The sequence below is a fragment of the Saccopteryx bilineata genome, chromosome 3 (genome assembly GCF_036850765.1).
Source record: "Saccopteryx bilineata isolate mSacBil1 chromosome 3, mSacBil1_pri_phased_curated, whole genome shotgun sequence".
NCBI classification, from domain to species: domain Eukaryota; kingdom Metazoa; phylum Chordata; class Mammalia; order Chiroptera; family Emballonuridae; genus Saccopteryx; species Saccopteryx bilineata.
In genome coordinates, this window is record NC_089492.1 from 184,302,841 (window position 1) to 184,330,242 (window position 27,402).

At 37.5% G+C, this 27,402-nt stretch overlaps 1 protein-coding gene across 1 annotated transcript in view; it reads right to left on the reverse strand.

The window, feature by feature from the left end:
* Positions 1 to 27,402, reverse strand: part of PHACTR1 (phosphatase and actin regulator 1) — a 657,956-nt gene that overhangs the window by 624,622 nt on the left and 5,932 nt on the right. The window lies entirely within an intron of this gene.

Genomic DNA, 27,402 nt, shown 5'->3' on the forward strand with positions numbered 1-27,402 from the left:
AAGAAAAGGGTGAAGGGAGAGAAAGAAAATCCGTTAAGGATTTATGGACTGGAGCAGAGATCAGGCAGGCTGTCCCTTGCTGGCGTCCAGGGCTCCCCCTAACTCCTCTCCCAGTCCCAGGGCCAAGGGGTCAGTGCTAGGGACTGACACCCTGCGTCCTGCCCGAAGCCCGTTTCCAACTCTTGGCACAGATAGGCAAATGCGAAAGAAAAGATTCCAACGCAAAGATGCTCAGTCAGCACTGTGCTCTCTCCCGCCAAATGCACTTACTCTCCTTAACCCACAGGGATCTTTAGTCCAGCAGACGGACGTGCCGCAGCTTTCCTTGTGTGGAATTATTACTCCTGGGGTGAAAGCTTGGACCCATTTGGCCACGGAGGAGGGCACTGCACCCAAGGTACCCCTCTGCAGCCTCTTTCCCAGCCCAGAGCTCAAATACAGATACAGCCAGAATTGGAATTCCCAGAAGTTCCCTTACCCGCTCCCTTGAACCCTGGAGGTAGAGGGCAGAAGAAAAATACATAGAAATTTAAAAGCGGTTTGGAAGTAAAGTTTCTGGAGTTGATGTTTTCAATATAGGATAGGCTTATTCACACAGAATTGAGTGGCTCTCTTGTACAACCATTAATCTCTATGATGTGTTTATCTCTACATAAATACCCATTCATTTAACCTTCAACTTTCTTTTTATATGGTGACTCAGAGCAGAGATAGTAGTCCCTGGGTTGGGTTGGACTTACAACCCTGTACAATTGTTTCTGAAGAAAAGGTGAAGATCAAGGGTACCTCATATTTCTTTGAATGTTTGCACTGCTACCTTCACATGTTGCACAGCAGAAAGACCTAGAAAGAAAGGTTACTGGAGTGTGAATCAGAATGGTTTGATGTATCTCCTGAAGTTATTGATGGGCCAACTTCTTTTATGTTTGTCTTTCTATAGCTTCAGTCAGCTGGCCTTTTGGTGGCCTGATATTCTTTCTAATAAGAGCCCACCTGGAGTACACAGATAAATGTGACCTTGATTCCCTCCTGCTACAAAGGAAGTATCAGTGTTGAGTTGTGCTATCAGTTTCAGAAGAGGAAGTGCTTCTCTGACTCTGAGGGACTGCCCTCTCTACCTCAGCTTTCAGTGCTAAGTCTCATCCGTACTTTTGTATACTAGGATCTCCAGCCTCTCTTCTTTGGTTTTTTACTTTCCATATGAGTAGTAACTCTTCATCTTAGGAAAAATATATCTGTCCTTGCTTGGCCTTACTGCTTCCTCAATCTCTACCATACTATTTCCTTCCCATTCTGTTTATCTTTCCTGTGGACTCTTGGCCCCATAGCCTCCATTTTTTTCACCAATTCCCTCCTTTCATAGTTACAACCTCCCAATCAGTGTTATTTTAAAGGTCATTAACACCCTCTAGCACTTAAATCTATTTCTTTCTTGGCCTCTTTAAACTATGTAGTAATTTATGTTTTTTTTTTGTTGTTTTTTTTTGTTTTGTTTTGTTTTTTGTTTTTTGTTTTTTTTTACAGAGCTAGAGAGTGAGTCAGAGAGAGGGATAGACAGGAACAGACAGACAGGAACAGAGAGAGATGAGAAGCATCAATCATTAGTTTTTCATTGCGTGCTGCAAAACCTTAGTTTTTCATTGATTGCTTTCTCATTTGTGCCTTGACCGTGGGCCTTCAGCAGACCTAGTAACCCCTTGCTGGAGCCAGCGATCTTGGGTTCAAGCTGGTGGGCTTTTGCTCAAACCAGATGAGCCTGTGCTCAAACTGGCGACCTCGGGGTCTCGAACCTGGGTCCTCCTCACCCCAGTCCGAAGCTCTATCCACTGTGCCACCGCCGGGTCAGGCTAATTTATGCTTCTTAAAATAATCTCCTTTGGCTTTTCTGTACTAGACTAACTCCCTAGCCACTTGATTTCTAATTATTTGCCAGTTCTCTGCGTGTTAATTTGAAATTGCTTATCCCAGCATTCAAGGCCCTTCACAATCTGATTTCAGCCTGTCTTGACAGATTTATCTATTATTTACTTCCAGAATGATTACAACTATCCTAACAAGTCTGGCTTATTTATGCATTTGTAGCTTTGCTTGTATTGCACATCACAAATTTCTTTCCTATTAACAACATCCCATGTTCTCCCTCAGGCATATGTGACAACTGGCCCCTGGTCTATGGCACAAACCCAGTACATAGTAAATGCTCAATAGATGTTTTTGAATAAAAGGAAGAGAAGGAGAGAGCAGAGGAAGGACAATGCAGAGAAGAGAAAAAAGGAGTAAATGAGGGTTACATATCTAATGAGTAGCTGAACTGAGGGCCAAATCCATGTCTGTTTGATTTTAAAACCTGTGTCCTTAATCAGTATATTGATTTGCTAAGTATCTAATTTTGTTGTTGACTAGCCACATTTTCCTTTATTTTTTAAGATTTTTTTATTTATTCATTTTAGAGAGAGGGGGCAGAGAGAGAGAGAGAGAGAGAGAGAGAGAGAAAAGCAGAGAGAGAGAAGAGGTGAGGAGCAGAAAGCATCAACTCCCATATGTGCCTTGACCAGGCAAGCCTGGGGTTTTGAACCAGCGACCTCAGCCTTCCAGATTGACATTTTACCCACTGTGCCACCGCAGGTCAGGCTAGCCACATTTTCTTTAAATTCCCTTTTCTATGACACTTGTCTCATTATTATTTCCCATTTATCTTCATTAAACAGAGATTAAAAATGGATGCCTCCTATCTCAGGAAGCACAACAAGGCTATTTGGCTCATCAAATAAACTATGACTAATCAGGTTGCAAATCAATATTATAATTGTAACATTTATGTTCAGGCTCTTAAGGAAGTGCAAAAGTAAGGAAATAAACTCAAACAATTCTGGATACTGTATAAACTATCCCTCTCTTTGAATTAATGTAATGCTATATAATTACATAAAATGTTTGGGATTCTCCACCGCCTGTCTGTTCATTCATCAGCCACGCGCCTAAAATAAAGTCAGCTGAAGGAATAGCTAGCCTTAGCTTTTCTTGCATGTCTTTGATTTTACATACTAATGATTCTTAATATATAGAGGTACATCTTTGGATTTCTGTTTCTTATTTGTTCAAAATTTTAGAGGATTAGAAATTTAGTATTACTGCTACTTTAGGATTACCTTCTTTAAAGGAGTTTAAGTGCACTTTTATATTATTTCATTATGACTATTTTATTATTGATATAATTCTAGATAGATATACCTTTTTAAAAAAACCAAAATATTGCATCTACATGTTCTTCAATTATTTTTATCATATTCTTATTTTTTAATGTGATCTTTCATTTTTTGGTTTTCCTAACTTACTGTTTCTTTTGTTTCATCTAATTTTTCTTATTCTCTTCATTTTGCCTCTCTTTTCTCATATCGTTCTTAGTTTTTTCTAACAATTTATTTTCAAATTCAGTCCCACTTTATTTATCTCCCTCTTATCTTATATGAAGGATTTACCTTTGTGGGCTTCTCCCAATGTTTCCACATTCTTTCTTTCATATACATAACCTCTTTTTTTTTTAATTTTTATTTATTCATTTTAGAGAAGAGAGAGAGAGAGAGAAAGAAAGGGGGGAGGAGCAGGAAGCATCAACTTCCATATATATGCCTTGATCGGGCAGGCCCAGGGTTTTGAACCGGCAACCTCAGCATTCCAGGTCGACACTTTATCCACTGTGCCACCACAGGTCAGGCTATACATAACCTCTTATCATAAAATATCTGATTGAGTGACATCAGGGAAGAACCCTGAGCGGGAGTCAGGGATGGTGAGTGCTGCCCCCAATACCAGCATGATCAATTAATACTGGACAAGCCACTCACTCTACCAAGATGGGGCTCAGTCACCTCAGCCATAAAAATGTGAAGATCAGATAAGTGATCTTAAAACCCTCCCTAGTTCTAATACTCCATGAATATTTGCAGCTATACTTATATCTCTACACTTAGCCACATAAATCCAAGAAAATACATTGTTCCTTATAACTAATTGTATTTAGAAAACCACATGGTATTCATTCTTCTTTCAAGTAATTTGATATTATTCAAGTCTATTTTAGGTAGTGGTGGATCCTTCAAAATCTGTTTTTTGTTTTTGTTTTTCTTTTCATACTATTTCGTTTTTCTTTTCATACTATTTCTATCATGAGGCAATAGCCATAAGATTGTGTGTGTACATGTGTGGATTTGGTGTGTGTATAGAAAAAGTTGAAGTCTATTGTGACCATAGCAACTGTAAAATATAGTTGTTGTTTTTTAAAGATTGCTTCTTTTTAAAAATGTGATTGTTGAATCAGGGGCTGTTTTATTCTTTTTTAAAAGCCAGTCAATTTCTTAATACTGAAACCCTTCCACTCTCTGGCTAGAGCCAGAGAAAGAGTTTGAGCATAACAGAGTACTCAAACAAATAACACTTCATGTGTCCACCCCTGGCACAAAAAACGGTGAAGTTAGGAAGGAGAAGAGAAGAAGAAGAAGAAGAAGAAGAAGAAGAAGAAGAAGAAGAAGAAGAAGAAGAAGAAGAAGAAGAAGAAAGACTATAATGTTTCATCCTAATCAAGAAAACTATTTAAATGAGTGAAGCTTATCCTTTAAAAATATTTCTTAAAGTGTGTTTCCAGGTAACCCATAAATTAATATCACTTGAAATACTTGTTAAAATGTAGATTTTTCCAGACTCCCACCATAGACCTATTGAATCTTGAGGGGATGATGCCTGGCTACCTAGATTTTCAAAAGGCTCATAATTATGTCCATTCTCAACCTTTTGCTCAACATTATGCTGTAGGTCTTGGTCAGGTCAGTAAACCAAGTGAAATAAATTAAAAATATGTAATGTTTGGAAAACAAGAATAAAAATGTAATTTCTTATACATGTTATGACTGTGTACATATGGAAGCCATAAGAATCCAGACTATTTAAAATGAGTGAATTTTACAACATCAGGAGATACAATGCAATGTAAAATAACAATTTTGTTTCTATTCACTAGCAAAATTAGAAAATATAATTTAAAAAATATTATTTACAATAGCATCAAATACCTATGGATAAATTTAACAAAAGAAGAATAAGACTTCTACATGAAAAACTATAAAACATTCCTGAAAGAAATTAAGAAGACCTAAATAAATGGGAAATGGGGTGAATATATGTTCACGCTCAGGTATTGAAAGACATGCTATTGTAAAGTTATCAATCTCTTCAAAATGATCTATAGATTTAATAAAATTTCAATCAAATTCCCAGAGATTTTTTTTGACAAGCTGAGTCTGAAATGTATATGAAAATGCAAAAGAGTAAGACTAGCCAGGATCATCTTGACAAATAAGACAATACCTGGAAGAATTAAAAAAAAAAAAAAAAAAGCTGAAAGGTTTACTGTAGAAAATATCGACATAAAAGTTTTTTGATTAACCTTTAGCAGATAGATTTTCATAGATAAAAATTGAGAAAATACAAATCACCAATATCAGGAATCAAACAGTAGTAATTACTATAGATCCTATATCCATTGAAAGGATAATAAATGAATACCACAAATATCTGTATGCTTATATATTTAACAATGTAGTAAAAATAAATGCACACACTCTTTAAAAAAGGTATTAAGAGATTGTAAAGGCAAGCAATTGACTGGGAGAAGATGTTTTCAATTTTACATATGACAAAAACTTGTAACCAGAATATATAAAGAACTTTTAAAATAGCAATAAAAAGACAGAAATTCATCTTAGTTTTTTAAAAATGGACAAAAGACTTGAATACACACTTCATAAAAGTAAATACCCAAATGTTCAATAACCATAAGAAAAGATGTTTAGTATCATTATTTAAAGGTAAATTTAAATAAAAAACAGTGAGATAGTATTACCTATCTCCAACCTGGCTAAAACTTAAAGAGCATTTAATGCCAACATTGGTGAGAACGGGAACAAATTGCTCTTATACATTGCTGGTGAGAATTTAAACTTCTAAAACTCCTCTGGAAAAGTTTTTATACAAATGTATACATAAACATAGGTAACATAAATAACCCATAAGACATGAACAAGCATGGCCATACAGATTTATTCATAATATCCCCAAACAGAAAACAACCTAAATGACCCCCAACAAGAAAATAGACAGAAATGATTTATAATATTGTCATACAGTGTAATACTACACAGAAATGAAAAAGAAGAAACTATTACTACAAGCAACAACATGGATAAATCTCATAGACATAATGTTGAACATAAGAAGCCAGCCTAAAAGAATATATGTTACATGAATATGAATATATATTATTTTATGTTATATGTAAATATATCAATATATTATGTATAAATACAATATATAATATGTAATATGTTACATGAAGTTTAAGAACAAGCAAAACTGAAGTACAATGATAGAACTTTGATTAGAAAAATATTGTCTTGGAGGAGGCACAAAAGATCCATTTTGGATGTAAGAAATGCTCTGCATCTTGATTTGGGTGTTGGTTATACCTTTTAGAAAAGGTGATTACTTTCATAAAACTTAATGAAATTATACATTTTATACATGTTCACATTATTCTACATATGCTATCTGCCACTAAAAATGAAATTATATTATTCTTACTTTAATTAAAATTTGTTAGTTACCATAAGCTGCACATTTACTAATAAAACTGTTACATAATTTTTGTAAACAAATATATGTATCCTGGAGAATATCATAGTATATAAAGCATCATAGTTACTTGATACCACTATTATCAATTTAAAAATAAATGCACAAGATCTTTTTGTAAAGTAAAAAATCTTCCAGCTTATTAAATTGCACAAATAAATTTGGAGGGTATTGCATTAAGCACCAAATATTTACAAAACCACACTATTAATAATAAATTTAATTTAATTAAAGAAATTTCTTAATAACTTGGGTTATCTTTGTGAACACTTACATTCCACTATGCTGAAATTCTGTAAGTTTTTTTTTTCTGTCTCAGTCTTTTTAGGCTATCAGCATATCCATTACTTATAACCATGATCTTTGAAATATTCTGCTCCCACCATTCTGTGCTGCATGATAACAACAGAAAACTAGATTGGAAATGTATACAAAGAATAAGGAAAAAAATGATGATTGTGAGCTTCTTGTTATTCCAGAAACAAGGCAACATTTTATTTCCCTCAAAAGGAAACTTGTGACAAGAAAACAGGAGCTAGTTCAAAGGGGCTTATATTGGCCAAATCTGGGACAATTGGAGCTCAAAAGCAATTAAGTCTACTAATAAATTATAAACCATTAATAATAGGTATTTGTGAATCTCAGTAATAAATAATAAATGGATTAAACTGGTAATAAATAGGTAACTATCTAAATCAGTGGTAGTCAACCTGGTCCCTACCGCCCACTAGTGGGCATTCCAGCTTTCATGGTGGGCGGTAGTAGAGCAACCAAAGTATAAATAAAAAGATAGATTTAACTATAGTAAGTTGTTTTATAAAGATTTATTCTGCCAAACTTAGCAAAAATCTGACATAAAGTACTTGGTAAATAATTATTATTATATGCTTTAACTTGCTATAACTCTGCTTTATAAATTTTATAAAGTAAAGTTACTTCCCTACTTTATAAATCACCATTACTGTGGAACTGGTGGGCGGTTAGAAAATTTTACTACTAACAGAGATACAAAAGTGGGTGGTAGGTATAAAAAGGTAGACAACCCCTGATCTAAATAAATAACTGCTGGAGAGGGGCAGGCTATTGCTTAAAGTATAATGACCAGTGCTGACAAGTCAATAAAGAGGGATGCTGGAGTTACAATATCATCATTTGCAATCATCATAAGATCAAGCAAGAATCAATAATGGATGCTAACTCTAGGGGGATATTTTGATGATAAGGATATATTTATGCTGTTAAAATTCAACTGTGAAGTATCCTAGTCTAGAATGCATGACCTGAGTCAAACCATGAGGAAAAAGTATCATACAACATCAAAAATAGGAATGGTCAATGAAAACAGGGAAGGAGAACTGTGTTCTTTAAAAATGTCAGTGTTCTAAAAGACAAATTAAGGCTCTGGAAATTTACAGATAAGCAAAAGATATTTGATCCTGGATGGGACTCTGTACTGATCTCTGATTTTAGTCTGAACTGACCCTGTCCTTCAAGAGAAAAGTGCTGTAAAGAACCTTCTTGAATTAACTGGCAAAACTGAAATTCTAAGGGCAGATTAAAATATCAATGTTAAATTTACTGCAGTTGATAACTGTGCTGTGGTTACGGGAGCCTATCTTATCTTTATTCTTAGGAAGTTCCTAGTACGGTATTAGGATCTAAGAGCCACGATGGCTCAGAAAATAAAAAAAACACCAAACAAAAACACAGCAAAAATCACACACAAAACAAACCAATCACACATATATAATCTCTCACTCCTTCCCTTTCTTGGTTCTTTCTGTCTCTTCTTTTATCTCTATATAAACACTTTTATATTACTCAATAGACAGATAGATCAATAGATAGAGACAAGAGACAGCAAATGATAAGCAACTAAGGTAAAATGTTATCAATATGTGAATCAGAGTAAAGGTAAAGGGTATATAAGTATTCATTGTAGTACTTTATTTGCAACTTATCTATAAGTTTTAAACTCTTTAAAAGTTAAAAGTACTAGTAAAAACAGGTTTTTTATAATTTAGGAAAGTTTCTAAAAATAAAAAACAATGTCTCATCCTTACTTTACATCTTTCTGAAAAATTATCATTGTCAGGCCTCTCCATAAATTGTGCATAAATACAGTATAGATCTTAAAGGTAATCTGTCATGCATTTATGTGAAAGGTCTTTAAATTTTTGTTAAAAAATTGATTCTGGGCCTTGGCCAGTTGGCTCAGTGGTAGAGCATCAGCATGTCATGTGGATGTCCTGGGTTCGATTCCCAGTCAAGGCACACAGGAGAAGCACCCATCTGCTTCTCCACCACTCTCCTCATTTCTCTCTTTCTCTTCTCCTCCTGCAGCCATGGCTCGATTGGAACAAAGTTAGCACCAGGCACTGAGAATGGTTTCTTGGCCTCCGCCTCAGGCACTAAGAAGAGCTAGAAATGGAGCAATGCCCCAGATGGGCAAAGCATAGCCCCCTAGTGGAGTTGCTGGGTGGATCCTGGTTGGGGCACATGCAGGAATCTGTCTCTGCCTCTTCTCCACTAAGTAAACAAAGTAAATAAATAAATAAATAAATAAATAAATAAAATAAAATTTGATTCTGGTATAGTAGAATCAAAAAGATTAAGAATCTTGGTTGTACAGATTAATTAATTTATTATTATTATTTTAGAAAAACAGACAGATTGACAGATAGGAAGTAGGAGAGATGAGAAGCATCAACTTAATGTTGCAGCACCTTAGTTATTTATTGATTGCTTTCTTATATGTGCTTTAATGGTGTGTGTGGAGGTGTTCCAGATGAGCCAGTGCCCCCTTGCTCAAGCCAGTGACCTTGGACTCAAGCCAGCAATCTTGGGCTTCAAGCCAGCAACCATGGAGTCATATTTATGATCCCAGGCTCAAGCTGGTGACCCTGAATTCAAACCGGATGAGTCTGCACTCAAACCAGTGATCTCAAGGTTTTGAACCTGGGTCCTCAGAGTCCCAGGCTGACACTCTATCCACTGTGCCACCGCTTGATCAGGCTGGATGAATTAATTATATATTTCACCATTTTGCATAGCTAACATGAGTTAAAAATGTAAGAACATTTACACCTCACAGTTAACCCCAGTATGTTGTTACTAATTACAGTGATGTTTTAAAAATCATTCATGTAGAAAATACAAAATGTAAATGATGTGGATTAATATTATGTAAATGTCAACCCAATAAAATTGCAGTAGTAACTTGCATATTTTAAATAGGTTTAACAGAAATATACTAAAAAAGATTTTTGGACATTTTATTACAACTAAATTTAATATGTAGCCACTGAGATTTTTTTCTTTTCTATGCATATGCATACTTTGCTAGAGCTCCAAAAATCTGAGGAATCATCCCTGGCACATCTTGGTGTTCTCTGCCTAAACTTGTCATTAAAGGAGCTGTCCACTGTACAAATTTTTAATATAAATTTCTTTTCCTATCTCATTCATTCTATGGGGTCCTCAAAGGAGAGAGGATGACTGTCTTGTTTTTACCATTACTATCTAGTATTCTAGCTCCATAGTGTCCCTACTGGCCTAATTTAGAACTGTCATATGGAGCAACTTTAGGGGTACATAACATAGTACTACAACATAGTCTATGTGAGTAGAATTAATGGAATTGTGAAGTCCACAACGTGTGCAGCCATACCTCAAAGGTGGTGGCATTCTGAAGAGATGAATACCATGCCTGGGTATTCAGGCCAGCTCTGTTTCCTGAAACAATATGGATCTAACAGTTACTTTGTTCTGATTCTTCCTTTAAAGCTTGAACACTTAACTTACCTCAGAGTGATGCCTAGATAAAGATGAATGCTGAACTATTTAGTAGCTACTCTAAAATCAGCATGGTGACTTCTCCCCCAGAGGTACTAACTTTGTGTGTGTATGTGTGTGTGTGTGTGAGAGAGAGAGAGAGAGAGACAGGGATAGACAGGCAGGAAAGGAGAGAGATGAGAAACATCAATTCTTCATTGTGGCACCTTAGTTGTTCATCGATTCCTTTCTCATATGTGCTTTGACTGGGGGGCTACAGCAGAGTGAGTAACCCCTTACTCAAGCCAGCGACCCTGGGTTCAAGTTAGCAATCTTGGGTTTCAAGCCAGCAACCTTTAGGCTGAAGCCAGTCAGGTCTATGATCCCACGTTCAAGCCAGTGACCCAACACTCAAGCTGGTGAGTTCATGCTCAAGCCAGTGACCTCGAAATTTCAAACCTGGGTTCTCAAAGTCCCAGTCTGATGCTCTATCCATGGTACCACCACCTGGGCAGGTGGGACTACCTTTTGACTTGTGTAAAATTGTGCCTAATTTATAAACCACTTAAAGGTATGAAATATAATATATTAGCAAAACATGTTCAGATATAGAAGCCACATTATCTATTTTTTTAAAAATATTTTTGCTCCCATAAAAATGTGTGTGTGGTGGTAGCTAGTCTCCAAGATGGCCCACAGCGATCCCCAACTCTTGGTATTTATGCCTTTCAAAATGTGCTCTCTCTTACTGAATCAAGGTTGGTCTCTGTGACTAGTAGAATATGGTAGAAGTAAATGATGGTGTATCACTTCTAAAGGTAGGTCATAAAATACACTGTGACTTCTGCCTTGCATTTTCTTTGTGTTTATTGTTCTGAGGGAAGCCATCTGCAATGACATGGACACACCCAAGAAGCCTAAGGAGAGGTTCACTCAGCAAGGAACTGAGCCCTCCTGCCAAGTAACATGCATGTGAGCCACCTTGGAAGCCCCAGCCAAGCATTTAGATGACTGATGTCTTGTCCAACATCCTGACTGCCACTTCACACCCTCGGACAGAACCATCCGAGTAAGACTCTAATTCCTGACCTACAGAAATTGCAAGATAATGCTTATTGTTTTAACTCACTAATTTGGTGGTGATTTGATATTCAGCACTAGATAAATAATACACGTGGGTTCCCGGTGGACTCAGGTCATCAACCATGAATGCTTAGATGCCACCCTTGTCCAAATATTAACCAGTTTTTGGTGAATCAACTAGCAAATTTTATGACAAAGGATCCAAATAAAAAGTTAACCAATATTATCAAATGACAGGATAAAGTTTTCCACTAGAAAACTTTATATCCCTTCTCCCATTCTTCCATAAAAGTTGAAGTATTTTTATTCCCATCCTCAATCCACTAAAATTGTGAGAATGTAGTGTCTTTCTCTTTTCTTTATCTCTGTTGACCTGTGGCTTTTTGTAATTGTCACCTTGAATGAATATATAAACACTATAATGTGGATTATTATTATTATTATCCTTCCAGCAGAGGCGGATAAGGGTCAGTTGAGGCCCCAGGCACAAAAGAAAATATTGGGCCCCTCAAAAAAAAGAGAGAGACAGGAAAAATAAAAATACATGTTAACCATATTTTTAAATAAATAAAAACTATTGTGCAATATTAATGTTAAAATAGCACATATGAAACCAAATTTGATGTCATTAGAAAAATGTGTAAAGTTGGGGTTTGGTGGGGCCCTTCAGAAATCGGGGCCCAGAGTATGCACCCGGTGTGCCTGCTGTTAAATCCACCTCTGCCTTCCAGAGAGTATGAAATAACAGCACAGGTTATTTCAGCACCTGTGAGTATGAAATAACAGCACAGGTTTTGAGGTTAGCCTTTCTGAGTTTGTACTCCAATTCCATATATAAAGTTGTGTGATTTCATGCGTGTCACCAACCTCTCGTGCACCTGTAAGATAGGCCTTACATAGTATGTATGTCTTAGGGTTGCTATGAGGATCCAAACATGTAATCTATGTAGTCTTTGGCAAAAAAAAAAAGTCCCAAAAAAGTTTTGTTATTTTAAAACTATTATTACTGGTCAGCTCCAAGTACAGCTGTCACTGTTAAGTTAAACCTTGGCTTAATTCCAGAACTTCATTAGATCTTGGGAAAAAGTTGGTGAGCTCTCCAAGCTTTAGTTTCCTTTTGTGTAAACTAGAAATAAAATCAACTTCCTCGCTGGGCCTTTGGAGGATAAAACATTATATAATACATGTAAAACATCTAATGCAGAGCTTGACAAATGGTAGGCGGGCAACAAATGTTCGTTGCTTCCTTCTTCCCAGTTTCTGAAAGTAGATGCTGCAGGGTGGCTGGAGGCTGGCTGTTAAACATGCCAGAGGCAGAAAGGAAGCTATTTCAGGCTTTGTGTGTTGAACTGATTTGGACATAAACCCAAACAGCTTTCTATTATTTAAATGTTGAACAAGCCTCGTTAAGATATATACAAGTCATTTCTCCAATCTTGTTTAAAAGTTCAGGTAATGCTAAACCTAATTCATTTTAATTTTGTCTTTTCCTCATGATTGATTTTCAATCTAGTTGCTGTAATTAATCCCATACTTTGAAATCTAAATGTTCTAATATTTTTAATTCATGTTAATTGTATAAAAGGGTGACATAAACTTGAACATATTGTGATGTGGCAAACTGCTGGGCCTTCTTACTTGCAAAGTGACCTTAGAGGCAGAGACCATGGGCTTGAATCTCATTTGAGCCTCGCATACAATAGAATGTAGAGTTATGGGCCATAGGAGATGGGATTCTAGCTCTCAGTCTGCCACCTTCTAGCTATCTAATTAGCTAAGCCATCTTTTTCTAGGAAAGCAGGTCACACAATGCAATCAACAGTTCAAATGCTACAGACATGTTTACCTGAAACTTATGTGCTCTTATTCATCAATGTCACCCCATTAAATTTAATTTCTAAATATTAAAAAAAAACTTTACTGGAACTGAATAAAAAAGAAAAAGAAGGAAAAACGGGATGGTTAGGGGAAAGCTGAGTCAGACTCATGTTTGAATCCTGCCTCCACCTCTGCATGGTTGTGTGATCCCACTGAGCTTTAATTTCCTATAAATTGGGACAATCATATCTAACTTGTAAGTTTGTGATTTTGAATAAAATAAACATGTATAGCTTCTGGTATATATTAGGTATTTAATAAACAATTTTCTGCTTTTCCTTTCTTTTGTGTCTCAGTTTTATACAATGAGGCAGTTAAGGCCCTTTGATTCTCATGTTTGGTTATTATAGAAATTTTACTGATTAATGCAACATTAAAAAGATCTGGACACTTACTCTTGATATGTAATAAAGTGTTGTATCTGGTTCTAATAAGAAGAAAAACATATTGTGGTTGCAGATGAAAAAAAAAAAAGAAAATTTCCTAAATGTATGTGTCTAAGAAGAAGGACAGCCCAATACAGATTCAGTGTAGATACTTTATTTGCAATCTGTTGTGTCTACAAATGGCCTGATGATAGTGATCAGATCAGAGGTTATTAGTCAGAGACTCTGTACAGTAAACAATAGCAGAACAAATCCAGGACCATTAACCTAGCTGGCAAAGACCATTAACCCTTTGGGCCAAAACAAAGCATGGTTGACCTTTCTTAGAGCCCAAACTGTGTGAGATTATTTCCTATATCAGTTACAATGAACTATCTCAACATAAGGAGATTTTTTTTATTTTTAAAATTAAGACATAAAATTAAAGATAAATCTGAAGAGCTTGATTTAGGTTAAAAGAACATATATGTGTGGGAGTTTGTGTACCCATGTATATAAAAAGAATATAAGGATATTGACCAGGTTGTGAAGAGTACCTATTTTTAGAACATGAATATTATTAAGTTTTGTTGTTTTTTAATATTTTCTAAATCTTCTATAATTGTTATGTTTTTTAATTTTTTTTTATTTTAGAGAGGAGAGAGAAAGGGAGAGAGAGAGACAGAGAGGGAGAGATAGAGAGAGAAGGTGGGGAGGAGATGGAAGCATCAACTCCCATATGTGCCTTGATCAGGCAAGCCCAGGGTTTCGATCCGGTGACCTCAGCATTTCCAGGTCGATGCTTTATCCACTGCGCCACCACAGGTCAGGCTAAATCTTCTATAATTGTTATGTGTTACATTGATATTGAGAAGGAAAACAAGTTATGGGTATCATAAAAAGCTCTTATAAGCTCTTAGGCAGATATCTCCATCCACACTGACCCCTGAAGATCAACTTAAAAGACAGAGACCCACCATCACATATAGTTTCCGAAATAGGTAAAGGTAAAAATTACTTAAGCAGTTGAACCTAAAGGTATAATTAAACAAAGTAACTCCATTGCCACATTATATCTTATAATACTGAGACATTCTATCTTTGAATGTGTAGAAATAAATGAGCCATTATGTCCACACATCTTTTCTTGTATCGCCATAGTTGCCAATATAATTGTATATAATATAGGACTACAATTTAGTAGGAAGAATCAAAAGGTTCAGAATTGTAATTCTGACTCCATTTGTAATAGCTGTGTGAGTTTAGGAAGTTACTTGATTATTGGAAACATAGATTACTTTTTCTGTAAGATGTGGATAATAATAAGTTTTTCACAAATTTTCCTTTTTTAAATTCATTTTAGAGAGCAGTGAGAGAGAGGGGTGGGGGAGGAGCTGGAAGCATCAGCTCTTATATGTGCCTTGACCAGATAAGCCAAGGGTTTTGAACCAGGGACCTCAGCATTCCAGGTCAATGCTTTATCTACTGCGCTACCACAGGTCAGGCCACAAATTTTCTTTTCCAGGACTAAATGAGATAATAAATACCAAGTCCCTGGCATATAAATGTGAATCTGCTTCTCACTTGCACTTTTTTTGCAACTTTTATATATACCCACAATATTGAAATAGTGTAGAATAAGGGGCTAATATAAAAATCAGTCTTGGCCCTGGCCGGTTGGCTCAGTGGTAGAGCATCAGCCTGGCGTGCAGGAGTCCTGGGTTCAATTCCCGGCCAGGGCACACAGGAGAAGCACCCATCTGCTTCTCCACCCCTCCCCCTCTCCTTCCTCTCTGTCTCTCTCTTCCCCTCCCGTGGCCAAGGCCATTGGAGCAAAGTTGGCCCGGGCACTGAGGATGGCTCTATGGCCTCTGCCTCAGGCGCTAGAGTGGCTCTGGTCGCAGCAGAGCGACACCCCCCCCATGGGCAGAGCATCGCCCCCTGCTGGGCGTGCCGGGTGGATCCCGGTCGGGTGCATGCGGGAGTCTGTCTGCCTCCCCGTTTCTGGCTTTGGAAAAATACAAAAAAAAAAAAAAAAAAAAAAAAAAGAAAGAAAAAAAATCAGTCTTATAGTATGATGTTTTGAGTGTGGTCTTGCTTTCCAAATAGAAGGTTAAATTAGCCTAAGCCAAGCAATTTTTTCTTTGCCTGTGATCTGTCAAGTTTAATCACCAAATAGTGCATAATCAACTAAAAGGAACAGAAAAATCTTACTGTGTAAGTTCAAAAGAGAAATAAGGTCTATTTTTAACCAGCTATAGCTGAATATCTCTCTCTCTCTCTCTCTCTCTCTCTCTCTCTCCTTTCTTTACAACATTCTCTGACAGCCTATAGTTCTATGAACTAACTGAGTTGCACTAAGATTAAAACAAAAAACTTTTGTTCTTTAGATAATCTCATAAATGTTAACTCAGAATTTTTTGTTTCTTATGAAAAAAACAAGCCAGAATTTGAAGTAATGTTGGTAACATCAAATGTTTGGTTCATGTTAATATTTCAAATGGATTATTAATTTTAAGTACTAGTGTTAGGGAAAAAATATTGCATTTATAGTAAAACTTTTAATTGAGAAAATAAATTTTCATTTAAACAATCTCCTAATTTTCTAAATAATATGAATATTAAAGGCCCAGTGAAACTACATATTCAGAGGCAGATATAAAACATATTTGTAAAATTATTTAGGAAAGGCACACAGAATATTTTGGGTAGTTTCCTAAGATCTCTATACTAAATTTTGCACGTATAGAATTTAGTCTCTATTGGCAATCTATGCTTGGGTATTCTATAGGGTCTTTACATTGAATATATTCTAAATTTAATTTATTTTTTTTCTCCCTCCATCCTGATTCTCTTCCCATTTCTTCTTTTAGTGAACAGTTCCATAATCCATCCCGTGGGTCCAAGTAAAACATTTGGGATTTATTCAAAGTACTCCCTTTTCACCTTCTGTCTACTCACCTTACTACAATATAATCTACAAAATATATTTCAAAGATCCCTCTCCTGACAATTCACTGTCAATTCCCTGTTCAGGTTATCTTTCCTTCTTGCTGGGATCATTGCACTAGCTTCTCATGGTTCTCTTTGCTTCTAATCTTACTTTCTCCAATCTTTCTCCAGATTTGGTCTTGATAAAAACTGGTCTGAAAACAGATCTCCCCTGTGTTAGAGTTGTGGATTCAGTATCAGATTTGGAATTCTTTAGTTGGGCATACAAAGTCTTGCATGCTATTCTAGTCTCTTTGCATGCCATTCTTTCTCCATGTCTACAATACACTTCCTATTCTGAAACATGTACAGTTCCTCTAATATTTTATCCTCCTAATATGTTAATGGCCTATCACATACCATTTCACACTGCCCAGAATATTCTTTCTGTCTCCTACCGATGTCTAACTTTTTATATTTATTTTTTATTTTTTTGTTTTTAGGGAACATAGTGAGGCAGACTCCCACATGTGTCCCGACCACCCAGCAAACCCATCTGAGGCCAATGCTCAAGTACTGAGATATTTTTAGTGCCTGAGGCTGATGTGCTCCAACAGAGCTATCCTCAGCACCCTGGGCTGTGCTCAAACCAATGAAGCCACTGGCTTGTGGGAGGGGAGGAAGGAAAGAAAGAGCGGGGGGGGGGAGAGAAGCAGATGGTCACTTCTACTATGTGCCCTGACTAAGGATTGAACTGGGACTTCCATATGCCAGGCTAATGCTCTATCCACTGAGCCACTGGCCAGGGCCTACCTATGTCTAATTTAAAGGCAGATTAACTGTCATCTCTTCCTGAATACTAACTTGAAAACACATCTTCCTGACTCCCCAACACACACACACACACACACACACACACACACACACACACCTTTTATCTGATTTGGATGCCCTCATCTGTGCTTACAAAACTTCTACTGTGTACATTCTCCCAGCATTAATCTTTTGAAACTGAAATTATTGATTTATTTATGTGTCTCTATATTATATGGTTAACTTCTTGAAGCCAGAGGATTTGTTTATTTTGAATTTGAATTGCTTGCACATGGGTTAGTATTTAACAAATAGTGAATTTTTTTTGGTATTTTTCTGAGATTGGAAACGGAGAGGCAGTCAGACAGACTCCCGCATGCACCCGACCGGTATCTACCCGGCACGCCCACCAAGGGGCGATGCTCTGCCCACCTGGGGTGTCGCTTTATGGCAACCAGGGCCATTCTAGTGCCTGAGGCAGAGGCCATGGAGCCATCCTCAGCACCCAGGCCAACTTTGCTCCAATGGAGCCTTGGCTGCGGGAGGGGAAGAGAGAGACAGAGAGGAAGGAGAGGGGGAGGGGTGGAGAAGCAGATGGGCGCTTCTCCTGTGTGCCCTGGCCGGGAATCAAACCCGGGATTCTTGCACGCCAGGCCCACGCTCTACCACTGAGCCAACTGGCCAGGGCCAACAAATAATGAATTTTAATGTATTTAAATCTTGGATTTTTCTTCCATTTCTTTCATTTGCCTCCCTGGGCTTTATTTTCTTCATCTATAAAAGTAAAGATTTAAACTAGTCAATGGGTCTCCAATTTCAAACCTCATACTAGTTGCTCTAAAGTATCCAGGAGTTGGAAAAATTAACAACTCCCTAAAGATAGGAAAAACCCGGCCCTGGCCGGTTGGCTCAACGGTAGAGTGTCTGCCCAGCATGTGGAAGTCCAGGGTTCGATTCCCAGTCAGGGCACACAGGAGAAGTGCCCATCTGCTTCTCTACCCCTCCCCCTCTCCTTCCTCTCTCTTCCCTCCTGCAGCCAGGGCTCCACTGGAGCAAATTGGTCCAAGTGCTGAGGATGGCTCCATGGCCTCCACCTCAGGCGCTAGAATGACTCTGATGGCAACAAAACAATGCCCCAGATGGGCAGAGCATAGCCCCCTGGTGGGCATGCCGGGTGGCTCCCAGTTGGGCGCATGCAGGAATCTGTCTGTCTCCTCGCTTCTAACTTTGGAAAAATACAATATTAGTTTCAGGTGTACAGCATAGTGGTCAGACAATTATATAGTGTAGAAAGGGACCCCTCCGATAGCTTCAGGACTCACCTGGCATCATACATAGTTACTACAATATTTGCGATATTCCCTATGTTGTACTTTACACTCCCATGATTATTTTGTAACTGCCAATTTATACTTCTTAATTTCTTCACCTTTTCACCCCAGTTCCCCCACCACCCTGCTGGAAAGTATCAGTCTCTGTATCTATAAATCTGTTTCTGTTTTGTTTGTTGGTTTATTGTTAATCTGGTATTCTAGGTCTCTCCTGGCACCCACTCTTTCTCCAGCCTCAGGCTTCACCTTCACTTTCTTGCACTTCATGATCCGCTCAGGCTGAATTGCTTATACAGAGAAAGGTACATGCTGGCTTTCCTTGCGAAGAATGCCCCACTATTGTGTCAAATCCAAGATTAAGCAAATATATCAACTCTTCTTTGTAGAATTCTCTGAATTATTTCTTTTCTCTTTTAGAACCTGTTTTTGTTTCTATTCAAGCACTTTTTGTTGTATTAGATTGTCTGAGCTTCTTGAAGACAAAGAATAGTTAGTTACTCAATGAATGTTTTTCCTTTACTGTGATGATTTATTCATTCCTTAAATATTTATTGGGACTCTATTAATCTAAATTTATTACTTTATGTCATTTTATTCTTATAATAATAATACTGCATTTGTTATAATTTTGCACATGAGGAAACAAAGGCGTATAAAGGTTCAGCAATTTGCACAGCCAGTCACATGGCTGTTTAATGGTTGGGTTAAAATTATCTTCCAGGTATTTCTGACATCATTTTCTTCACACTACCATGTTTTTTTAAGGAATCAAAAATTTTTTTTAAAAAAGAAGAGAAATATGATTTAAAGTGAATTTTTCCAGATCTATTTCCTCATTCCTAGGTAAATGTGGACTCACTTAAATTATTACCAGGAAGCCACAGTCTGATAAACTAGAGTGTGATAGAAATTCAGAGGAAATCAGTACAGTTTAACTAATGTTTTAAGAATTTGAAAAAAGCAAATTTCCAGCAGAACTATAAAGAGTATTTTGGGGGGATTTGGTAGCAATTTTATTTTAAAATCAAAGTTTTATTGCTTTTTCTTATTTCTGTATAAGACTGTGTCATATTTTCAAAGGGTCTAGACCAGTGCTTTTCAACATTTTCCACCTCATAGCACACATAAACTAAAATCTTACAAAACCAAAAAAATATATTTTTTGCCAGTCTGACAAAAGAAAAAGCTATAAATTTGATTCATTCATATCGGACAGTTATTGTGTTAGCTGTTGTCATTTTTTCATTTGACAATCTAAGGAAAAACAGGTGAGTGCCCTGACTAAATAAATAGTCAGGTATTACATGTTTTAAAAATTCTTGTGGCACACCAGTGCCACCAGTTGAAAATTGCTGGTCTAGACATTTGAATTAGGAAAAAATTGTGGTAAAGGATATAAGAGATAGGACAGAGGTGGGGGATACTTCTCAGGGAAGGTGACGCCCTGACATTTTTATCTGAAGTTTAACAAAATTAAAATATACCATATTTTTTGCTCCATAAGATGCACTTTTCTCGCCCAAAAGTAAAGGGGAAAATGCCTGTGAATCTTATGGAGCGAAAAATACGGTTATTTTATTAAATATTTTAACACACCATTTGGTTCAGAACATTTTTTTTTCTTATTTTCCTCCTTAAAACCCTAGGTGTGTCTTATGGTCAGGTGTGTCTTAGGGAGCAAAAAATACTGTAATTGACATAAGAGCTAAGATTTATTAAATGCATATTATGTACATGATATTTTGCTTAGTGTTTTATATTTACTGGATTTCAAACTTCAGTCATTCCTTGTCATTTTAACGGATTTTGCTACATCTGTCATCTGCATTATGTACTTAATGTTTTTCTTTAAATAGACTTTAGTCAGCCTGTTTCCCCCCCTTGTTCTAAGCAGTGGCACATAAGTGTGAGGTCTAGTGATATAGTTTATATTTCAATTAAATGTTTTTGCTTTACATTTTTTCAAAAACACATTGAGGCAAATGCATTATTATTATAGAAGAGTTCATGTATTACCTAAAAATCAGAAATTGTATCCTGGTTTGTGAAATGCTATTTTGTTTCATTTAATCCTCAAAATAACCCTTTGGGTTAAGAACACTTATTATTACTATTTTCATTGAAAAGGAAAAAGTGAGAAAAAGAGAGATGAAATAGCTTGCCTAATGTCACAAGCTAAAAAGGTGAAATCGTAGTTTGAGTTCAGATCCGGGGTTCCTTTGAAGTCCAAGCCCTAAAACACTATGACGTCCTTTAGACAATCCTGGAAAAGATTTCATTTCTATCCACATTATTTTATATGCCATAATTGCACTTTGCAAAGTCTGAATGTGTACAAAAGTGACTAAGAGTATAAAAAATTAAAATAATTGTGTAAGGTTGATTTTCTTTTCAATTTTTTCTCAAATGGTTTACTGTTACCGTTTTGCTTTTATAATTAAAAAAAGATACATAGAATTGTGAAATAATATCTCTATTTATTCTTAGAGTTTCAGAAGTCTAATTTAACACCAATATTCATTCAGTGGTATTGTGTGAGTGTGTAGGTTTGATTATTTACTGAGATATTCTTTAAAATATTCAAGGTGGTGTTGGCTGTGAGCTGATTTCAATGTGCTAGACTCCCTATCCTTGCCACTGCCAACTCCGTTGCAGAGGGTGGTTCTGAACATTTATTGGGGTGGGGGTGGGGGGAAGATTTGTTTGGGCAAAGGAGGAATAAGAATTCTTTCCTAAGCACCTGCAAGTTGTTTATGTAATTTGGGTCATGCTTACATTGGTTGTGTGGAAGCTACATCTTTAATCCACTTTCTTGCATGTCTTATGTGACAGTAGTAGTTATTATTAATTGACTGGAATTATTTCATTGTATTTTCATACGATTTTCCTTTCTGTCTCTCATTCTCTCTCTCTCTCTCTCCCTCTTTTCCTCATGCCCTATTTTACTTATGAGCCCTGTATCACAATATGTGGCAAAGCAGATGTTTGCTGGGAGCAATGGCATACAGAAATTAGGAGGCAGATAAATGTCAGTACAGAGGATACAACTTTGTGTACCATTCCAGGGCACACTCCAGAAATAGAAAGTTGGATGTCATGGTCATCTGTATATGGATGGACTTGGCAGGCTGGCAATCTGTACAATATTTTTCCTTTTGATCTGCCTTCACTCTCCTTTTCACACAAAATGTTCCCTATATTGAACATGGATTTGGAGAGCCTGGGTGTGAGCAATTAGAAGTCTAAAATGGAGTGTGTGGGAGGTTCAGAAGGAAGCCTTGGTAGTTAAGCTTGTCATCCGTGAGTGAAGCACAGCGTGCTGCTTCCTGGCTAGAGTTCTAGAGAAAAACATAAAGACCCAAAAAATAAGCACTTGTTAAGGATGACGACCTGTGTGCCGTAAAAACAAGGCTGTATCAGAAAGATGTCATCTAAAGGACTTCTCAGAGACTAAGTTCTGGGAAATATGCTGCTCACAAAAATTAGGGGATATTTCAAAATGAATATAAAGTGATAAATATCCCCTAATTTTTGTGAGCACAATGCTTACAAGTAAACTAGTTGGTTAGGGCATCACCATGAGTAGATATAAGTGAACAGAGAAGACCTGGCTGGTTTCGCTGCGCTGATCACAGCAGAACTTAGAGACTGGTGGGAGGACATTAGATTGGTGAATGGAACGGGTTATACATAAATCAATTGGCAAGCATGCTCCAAACAAGGATCCATATGCTTTGCAATCCTTGTTCCTGCCTCCACTCTTATGGAGCAAATTAGATCTGCAAGTCCAGATATAAGCTCCATTTATGACCATATTAAAGTCTCAGGGGACAGACACAGAGAAGGAAGACCACCTGGCATTGCTCAGCATGACCCCTACAATGACCATGGCCATGCTTACAGTGTACATCTTCAATGTGGGGCTTTGGTGGGTATTGACAGCCACCTTTTCTACTGAGTGTGGTCAGAAGCAGGAGTGTGTATGGTAGCTGGTTTGAGGATTAATCAGTCATATCAGCCAAAAATTGTGAGAACTGAACTAGGCAGTACAGCTCTAAAGAAGGAAGGGAAAAGGGATCTCAACTAAGGCACAGTTCAGAGCTAGCTTCCTAACGTGTTCAGAGCAGCTTTTGAATTGACCTCAATTAGGTTTATCAGAGCAAACACTGAGTGGTCACCTCTTCCATAATTCTACTTTTAAGTAGAATAAAAACTCAATCTTCACAAACATTGTATATAAAAAAGCCCTTCTAAAAAGGGATCCCTGGAAATCTATTTTAAAAGGTTAATTCTAGGCCCTGGCCGGTTGGCTCAGTGGTAGAGCATTGACCTGGCGTGCGGAAGTCCCGGGTTCGATTCCCGGCCAGGGCACACAGGAGAGGCACCTATCTGCTTCTCCACCCCTCCCCCTCTCCTTCCTCTCTGTCTCTCTCTTCCCCTCCTGCAGCGAGGCTCCATTGGAGCAAAGATGGCCCGGGTGCTGGGGATGGCTCCTTGGCCTCTGCCCCAGGCCCTAGAGTGGCTCTGGTCGCCCCCGGTGGGCGTGCCGGGTGGATCCCGGTCGGGAGCATGTGGGAGTCTGACTGCCTCTGCGTTTCCAACTTAAGAAAAATACAAAAAAAAAAAGGTTAATTCTTTTCAATAGTGAAATAATTGCCTACTGCTTTATTTTCTTGTTGCTTTTGATTTTTAAATTTTTTCTGTTTCGTAGATGTTACAGAGATAACTTTTTGTTATTCCCTGCATTTCTAGGTATTTGACAGTTATTTTTACCTGTATCTCCCCTTGGCCTTTAGTACAGTCTCTATTTTCAACTAAAGATGCTAAAGATGTTAGTTCTTTAAAGGTCTTTGAAAGTCCTTTCCCTGAATCCCAAGTTCTTGTATGATAGATTTAAGTATTTTTATTCTTTAAGTTCAATAGAGACATTTGATAAATCTTAATGCTTCTAATATATACCAATTCTTCTTCTATATATATGCACTAGGCACCCAGAAAAATGATATTTAAGATTACCATCATCTAGGTAGGTAACTGACACTTATGTAATAATAAAATAATAGCATTAATAACTAATCAATAAAAATAAATTATGTACTAAATACTTTATAAGCATAACTCCATTAATTCTCAAAAACATCTATGTATTCAGAGCTAGCATTATATCCATTTTGATTAGGACCCTGAGTCTTAGAGAAGTGAAACCATTGATGTGAGCTCATGCATCTAAAAGTGGTGAAAGCAGAATAATACAATATGGCAATGGCTAGACCAGAATGCTTGGGGCAAAGGCTTGGAAAAGTGAGGCAAGGCTTCACAGAGGAGAGGATATTGAGGCTGGGTCCTACATTAAGCACAAGAAAAAAAATAGCATAAGCACACACTGTGAGGATGATTATCATGAATGATTTACAAAAATTAAGTGCTACCAAATGCAATGCCTTTAACAAATATCTTTGTATCTTGAGGAACTGTAAAGAAGTCCTGGAGGTTTAGGGTGTAAGTTTAGAGTACATTGAACTCAAAGGTAAAGATGGAAAAACCAGCTGTCTGAGCAGCTGGTTTCAGAGGGTGGGCTAAAGGTAGAGCTGGGAAGCATTTGGGAGGGTGGGAGAAAATGGTTGAGAAAGGGGTTTAGATGAATTCCTCTTTATTTCTGAATACCAGTTGAAGAGACTCTTGGCTGCTCACTGAGGCATTCATCAGTTGTCAAAACTGGCATTTCCTTTTGTTGAACAAGACAATGTAGGTGACAGAAAAGATGCATTATGATGAAGTCACAATGACTATAAAGTACCTGTTTCTAATGGAAGAGTTATTTAAAATGATAAAAAAAAAAAGGCAAATTGTGAGCAGGAGGCTTAAATGTGATTGTTTAGTGACTTCAATCAATTTTCTCTTTTTTAATATATTTTCTTTTTTGAAGGAAATTTAAATGTCCAAGGATATTGATAGTCTTTGAGAGAAGAAACCTAGCATTATGAGAAGGGCATAGATATGTGTGGTGAGAGGAAACCTGGTCTGGTCTTCACCTATCACCGTGAGCTGTGTAATTTGGACATGTGGTTGAACCACTCTGAGTTTCAACATCTCTGGAAGAGTGATTTAGTCATGCATGTCACCTTCCTTACCTGTGGGGTGGTTTCAGTCAGATATACTTGAATTCAAAACTGGGCTATGCTTCTATCTAACTGTATAGTCTTTTTATAAATGGAACTTTTTGGAGTGATATTGGTTCACAAAACCATATTAAGTTTCAAGCATAGAACTCAATGAATATCATCTGCACACTGCATCATTTGTGCATTACCTGAAGCAAAGTCTATTTCTGTCCCCATTTATCCCCCTTTTCTCACCTCCACCTGTCCCCACCCCCATTTTCCTCTGGCTGTCACCACACTGTTGTCTGATATGTGTATAGTCTTTTCTAATCTGCAAAATGAACATCATAATTCCTTTTTCTCCAAATTTCTTTCAGAATTAATGGATACAATGAATATGCAAAGTGCAGCACCAGATACATAGTCTAATCTTTTTTTTAAAAAAAGTCTATTTGCACCTTTTCAATGGTTTAGATTTATTTAAAAGGAAAGACCTGTATAAATAAAGATCCTCAGATAACAACAGCTGCATGATGCACTAAAACTTCCTTTGCTATAGCCTGACCAGGCAGTGGCGCAGTGGATAGAGTGTCGGACTGGGATGTGGAGGACCCAGGTTTGAGACCCCAAGGTCACCAGCTTGAGTGCGGGCTCATCTGGTTTGAGCAAGGCTCACCAGCTTGAGTCCAAGGTCGCTGGCTTGAATAAGGGGTTACTCAGTCTGCTGTAGCTCCATGGTCAGGGCACATATCAGAAAGCAATCAATGAACAACTAAGGTGTTGCAACAAAGAATTGATGCTTCTCATCTCTCTCCCTTCCTGTCTGTCTGTCCCTATTGTCCCTCTCTCTGACTCTCTCTGTCTCTCCCACAAAAAACAAGCAAAAAAATCCTTCCTTTGCTATAAAGTGGGAAGTCAGTCGTTCTTAGCCCCAGGTGCACATTTGAACCACTGAGGACAATTAAAAACATTCCAAAGTGTGGGTCTCTTCTCCAAAGACTGATTTAATTGATCTGCTTTGGGACACCCACCTTGAATTTGTAAAAGCTCCCAAAGTGTTCCTAATATGCACTGTATTCAATCATTGCTTCTTAATCTTTCAGGTAAGTTACCTGACAATCTTGTTAAAATGCAAATAATGCTTCTCTAGGTCTGGGGTGGGGCCTGGGATTCTGCATTTCTAACAAGCTTCCAGATAAAGCTGATGCTGCTACCTTGGGACCACACTCCAAGTAGCCAGTGATTAATGATCCATAACAGTGGTTCTTAACTTTCCTTGCTCATCAGAATAACTCAGTTGCTTGTTGAAAATGTAGCATTGGGTATCTCAGTTGGTTAGTGTCATCCTGATATACCAAGGTTGTGGATTCGATCCCTAGCCAGGGTACACACAAAAATCAACAAAATGAATGCATAAAATAAGTGGAAAAACAAATCAATGTTTCTCTCTCTCTCCCTCTTCCTCTCTCTCGCTTTAAAAATCAATCAGTAACCTGACCAGGAGGTGGCGCAGTGAATAGAGCATCAGACTGGGACATGGAGGACCCAAGTTTGAAACCCCAAGGTCTCTGACTTGAGCACAGGCTCACCAGCTTGAGCATGGGCTCATCTCATTTGAGCAAGGCTCACCAGCTTGAGCCCAAGGTCGCTGGCTCGAGCAAGGGGTCACTTGGTCTGCTGTAGCCCCCAGGTCAAGGCACATATGAAAAAGCAATCAATGAACAACTAAGGTGCTGCAATGAAGAATTGGTGCTTCTCATCTCTCTCCCTTCCTGTCTGTCTGTCCCTATCTGTCCCTCTCTCTGTCTCTGTCATACACACAAAGAAATCAATCAGTAAAGAAAATGTAAAAATTGCAGCATTGGGAACTGGGTCTGGCCCTCATAAATTCTGTTTTACTTGATTTATGGAGGAACCAAAAGAATCACTAATCTACAGTGTCCATTTCAACCCCAAAATCCCATGATGCCAATTTTGTGATTTTTATAATATAACTTCCCTCCTTGTTCAATTTTTCAGTAAAATGAATTATATAGTCTGAAGGTGAATATGTGAGATATCATTGTCATTCCCTGAAAGATGGGTGAACTCAAGTGATGGGATGTCAACACATGGCTGATCTTTATGCCATATGTATATTTAGCCTCCAGAATTCTCCTTTTGATTTAATGAAGGTCATCGAACTCTCTTTGTGTGAGCAAGATTTGCTGTTGACAGAGCACTCACAGATTAATCAGGAGAGCATCCTTCACCAAGGAGAGATGAACAAATGACCCTGGGATATTCTCTGCTTTCTGCAGCACATGCTTTCTAGAGTAGAATCCCTGCAGACATGGGTTCATCTTCCCTACCCCGGGATCAAACCAAGTAAAATGAAGACGGGAGAAAATAGCAAACTGTGTTATATAGCAAAGCAGACAACTGACTTTTGAAAATCCCTGG